This window comes from Anopheles coustani, assembly GCF_943734705.1.
Source record: "Anopheles coustani chromosome X unlocalized genomic scaffold, idAnoCousDA_361_x.2 X_unloc_48, whole genome shotgun sequence".
NCBI lineage: Eukaryota > Metazoa > Arthropoda > Insecta > Diptera > Culicidae > Anopheles > Anopheles coustani.
In genome coordinates, this window is record NW_026525157.1 from 107,501 (window position 1) to 112,995 (window position 5,495).

Genomic DNA, 5,495 nt, shown 5'->3' on the forward strand with positions numbered 1-5,495 from the left:
GCAAGCTGGATGAATCCATTTTACCCAGGACGGCCGAAGCGGCGTGGACCAGGGGAGAACTGAACTTTATACTTCACACCACAGTAAGTCTACGTGTCCTCTTCCACATAGGGCAAGCTAGAACTAACTATCTTACCCAGGACTGCCGAAGCAGCGTGGACCAGGGGAGGAACACACTTTTCATAGAAACGTAAGGCATCCATGACTGCCATAGTGCGTAAGCCGCCGCTGTGCGCGTAAACCCGTTCCCCGTAGGGAGGAGTCAAGCCGCCGCTTAGAGACGAAGTATGAAGTGTCCTCTTCCACATAGGGCAAGCTAGAATGAACTATCTTACCCAGGACCGCCGAAGCAGCGTGGACCAGGGGAGAACTGAACTTTATACTTCACACCACAGTATTGAGTAATGTGCCCTCTTCCACATAGGGCAAGCTGGAATGTTCCATTTTACCCAGGACGGCCGAAGCGGCGTGGACCAGTGGAGGACTACACAATCATGAGGTTTGATATCGACTTGTGTGTTTCAATAGGGTACCGATGGTATGTTTTGAACCGATTTGATTTAGCCATTCTGAAGTCATCACTTGGTTGAAGCGCTGAACTAGGGAGGCATCGTTTACATTACTTGTATATATTGGTTTTCGCATGCTCTACTAGGTTAATGTCATAGGGTTGGCTATCGAGCATGCCCAAGTGATGACTTGATTGTGTGCTTGCTTGAATTCTTCACATTTCATACCATCGGTTAGTTGTCGAATCATTCCTCGATCATAACCTTCGTTCTTGTTTCATGTATGCTCTCTTCCACATAGGGCAAGCTAGAATTAACTATCTTACCCAGGACCGCCGGAGCAGCGTGGACCAGGGGAGAACTATACTTTGTCTTGTATGCCCTCTTCCACATAGGGCAAGCTAGAATGAACTATCTTACCCAGGACCGCCGGAGCAGCGTGGACCAGTGGAGGACTATACTTTGTTCATAACACCACAGTATTGAGTAATGTGCCCTCTTCCACATAGGGCAAGCTAGAATGAACTATCTTACCCAGGACCGCCGAAGCGGCGTGGACCAGTGGAGGACTACACAATCATGAGGTTTGATATCGACTTGTGTGTTTCAATAGGGTACCGATGGTATGTTTTGAACCGATTTGATTTAGCCATTCTGAAGTCATCACTTGGTTGAAGCGCTGAACTAGGGAGGGGCATCGTTTACATATATATTGGTTTTCGCATGCTCTACTAGGTTAATGTCATGAGGTTGGCTATCGAGCATGCCCAAGTGATGACTTGATTGTGTGCTTGCTTGAATTCTTCACATTTCATACCATCGGTTAGTTGTCGAATCATTCCTCGATCATAACCTTCGTTCTTGGTTCATGTATGCACTCTTCCACATAGGGCAAGCTAGAATTAACTATCTTACCCAGGACCGCCGAAGCAGCGTGGACCAGGGGAGAACTATACTTTGTCTTGTATGCCCTCTTCCACATAGGGCAAGCTAGAACTAACTATCTTACCCAGGACCGCCGAAGCAGCGTGGACCAGTGGAGGACTATACTTTGTTCATTACACCACAGTATTAAGTATGGTGTCCTCTTCCACATAGGGCAAGCTAGAACTAACTATCTTACCCAGGACCGCCGAAGCAGTGTGGACCAGGGGAGGACTATACTTTATACTTCACACACTAGCCATACTGAAGTCATCACTTGGTTGAAGCGCTGAACTACGGCGGGGTAATCGTTTACAGGTTATAATCATATAGCTGCATGCTCATTAGTAGATAATGGAATATTGTATGGCAATATGAGCATGCCCAAGTGATGACTTTGTTTCAAGCTCAACAGGTAGGGTATTGAGTCCTCTTCCACATAGGGCAAGCTAGAATGAACTATCTTACCCAGGACCGCCGGAGCAGCGTGGACCAGTGGAGGACTATACCTTGTCCATTACACCACAGTATTAAGTATTGTGTCCTCTTCCACATAGGGCAAGCTAGAATTAACTATCTTACCCAGGACCGCCGAAGCAGCGTGGACCAGATGAGGACTATACTTTATACTTCACACCACAGTTTTGAGTACGCCTTGCATAAAGTATCTAGTTTGAACCACGAGGGCTCACAATGTAGAACCGCGAGGGCTCTAGTACCGATTCTCTCGGTACGGCTTGGTCCGTGTTCCTTTATGCTTGTACTCTAAGTATTAAGTATTGTGTCCTCTTCCACATAGGGCAAGCTAGAACTAACTATCTTACCCAGGACCGCCGAAGCAGTGTGGACCAGGGGAGGACTATACTTTATACTTCACACACTAGCCATACTGAAGTCATCACTTGGTGGGGGTGAACTACGGCGGTATCTATCGTTTTGGTTCGGTCTATATAGGGTCGCTTGCATGCTCATTCGAATATAATGTAATTGTGTATGGCAATATGAGCATGCCCAAGTGATGACTTTGTTTCAAGCTCAACAGGTAGGGTATTGAGTCCTCTTCCACATAGGGCAAGCTAGAATGAACTATCTTACCCAGGACCGCCGGAGCAGCGTGGACCAGTGGAGGACTCTATACTTTATACTTCACACCACAGTATTGAGTACGACTTGCATAAAGCCCCTAATGAGAACCACGAGGGCTCTCTCAATGTAGAACCACGAGGGCTCTAGTACCGATTCTCTCGGTACGGCTTGGTCCGTGTTCCTTTATGCTTGTACTCTTAGAAAGTCTCAACCCGGAGGTCTTGACTTTGATTGTCATAGTTGGACTACGACGGGGCATCCGACCATTGCTGATCGAACACCCCTGATTCACCATCTTTCGGGTAGGCGGTACGCGTACCTCCGGACGCGGAAGTCTCAACCCGGAGGTCTTGACTTTGATTGTCATAGTTGGACTACGACGGGGCATCCGACCATTGCTGATCGAACACCCCTGATTCATCATCTTTCGGGTAGGCGGTGCGCGCACCTCCGACGCGGAAGTCTCAACCCGGAGGTCTTGACTTTGTATTGTCATAGTTGGACTACGACGGGGTATCCGACTCATCGAATACCCCAGAAGCACACCATCTTTCGGGTAGGCGGTACGCGTACCTCCGGACGCGGAAAGTCTCAACCCGGAGGTCTTGACTTTGGTTGTCATAGTTGGACTATGACGGGGCATCCGACCATTGCTGATCGAACACCCCTGTTACACCATCTTTCGGATAGGCGGTGCGCGACACCACCGACGCGGAAAGTCTCAACCCGGAGGTCTTGACTTTGTATTGTTGGATAGTCCTCTTCCACTATAGGGCAAGCTGGAAATATTCCATTTTACCCAGGACTGCCGAGGCAGCGTGGACCAGGGGAGAACTTCACGGAATCTTCAGGCATCCATGATTGCCATAGTGCGTAAGCCGCCGCTGTGTGCGTCAACTCGTTCCCCGTGAGGAGGAGTCTAGCCGCCGCTAAAAGACGAAGCATTAAGTGTCCTCATTCCACTATAGGGCAAGCTAGAATGAACTATCTTACCCAGGACCGCCGAAGCAGCGTGGACCAGGCGAGGACTACTTTATACTTCACACCACAGTATTGAGTACGACTTGCATAAAGCCCCTAATGAGAACCACGAGGGCTCTCTCAATGTAGAACCACAAGGGCTCTAGTACCGATTCTCTCGGTACGGCTTGGTCCGTGTTCCTTTATGCTTGTACTCGCGGAAAGTCTCAACCCGGAGGTCTTGACTTTGATTGTCATAGTTGGACTACGACGGGGCATCCGACCATTGCTGATCGAACACCCCTGATTCATCATCTTTCGGGTAGGCGGTGCGCGCACCTCCGACGCGGAAGTCTCAACCCGGAGGTCTTGACTTTGTATTGTCATAGTTGGACTACGACGGGGTATCCGACTCATCGAATACCCCAGAAGCACACCATCTTTCGGGTAGGCGGTACGCGTACCTCCGGACGCGGAAAGTCTCAACCCGGAGGTCTTGACTTTGATTGTCATAGTTGGACTACGACGGGGCATCCGACCATTGCTGATCGAACACCCCTGATTCACCATCTTTCGGATAGGAGGTGCGCCCACCTCCGACGCGGAAGTCTCAACCCGGAGGTTCGGACTTAGAGTTTTTCCCATTCAAAAGTTTTTCTCTTAGCCATACTGAAGTCATCACTTGGTGAACGATTGAACTAGGGCGGGTTAATCGTTTATAGGTATCATGTGGTTTGCATGCTCTCTTAGGTTAATGTCATGTGGTTGGCTATCGAGCATGCCCAAGTGATGACTTTGTTTCACGCTTGCTTGATTTCTTCATGATTCCCTGTTATATAGTGTATTCATTCGAGAACAGGGAATCTTTGGTTTTGCTCAACAGGTATTGGATGTCAACTTGGTATCTAGATCGCATTAAGTCTCAACCCGCAGGTTCGGACTTCTGTTTATTTGGCCAATGTATGTATAAGGCAACTTGTGCCTAAGTCTCAACCCGCAGGTTCGGACTTGTGTATTTGTTCGAAGTCATGTATAAGGCAACTTGTGCCTAAGTCTCAACCCGCAGGTTCGGACTTGTGTATTTGTTCGAAGTCATGTATAAGGCAACGTGTGCCTAAGTCTCAACCCGCAGGTTCGGACTTCTATAGTGTTTCGTCAATTATCATATGGCAACTTGTGCCGAAGTCTCAACCCGCAGGTTCGGACTTCTATAGTGTTTCGTCAATTATCATATGGCAACTTGTGCCGAAGTCTCAACCCGCAGGTTCGGACTTCTGGAAGGATCACTTGGCCACTAATGATCCTTCCGCAGGTTCACCTACGGAAACCTTGTTACGACTTTTACTTCCTCTAAATCATCAAGTTCGGTCAACTTCGATAAAGCAGACGCGGTTCACGAGGATCCAGCGAACGATCATCTCCAAAGACCTCACTAAATAATCCATCGGTAGTAGCGACGGGCGGTGTGTACAAAGGGCAGGGACGTATTCAACGCTGGCTGATGACCAGCACTTACTAGAAGTTCCGAGTTCATATGGACCATTGCAATCCATAATCCCTACTAAGTGAGTATTTGAGTGATTTCCCGTTCCTCTCGGAATAGGAGACACGCTGCTACCCACATTGTAGCACGCGTGTAGCCCAGAACATCTAAGGGCATCACGGACCTGTTATCGCTCGATCTCATTTTGCTAAACACAAATTGTCCTGCTAAGCAGCGTACCGTAAGTGCACTTGCGCACACGAACAGCGAAGGTGTCAGGTCATACTCCACCGAAAGGTCCTAACCCGTTCCAATCGGCATCGACGCATTAACGCTGACTGCGTTCTAGTTAGCATATGTGAGTCACGTTCGTTATCGGAATTAACCAGACAAATCAATCCACGAACTAAGAACGGCCATGCACCACTACCCTTAAATTTGAGAAAGAGCTATTAATCTGTCTCACCTCCATAAGTTCGGACCTGGTAAGTTTTCCCGTGTTGAGTCAAATTGAACCGCAAGCTCCATTTCAT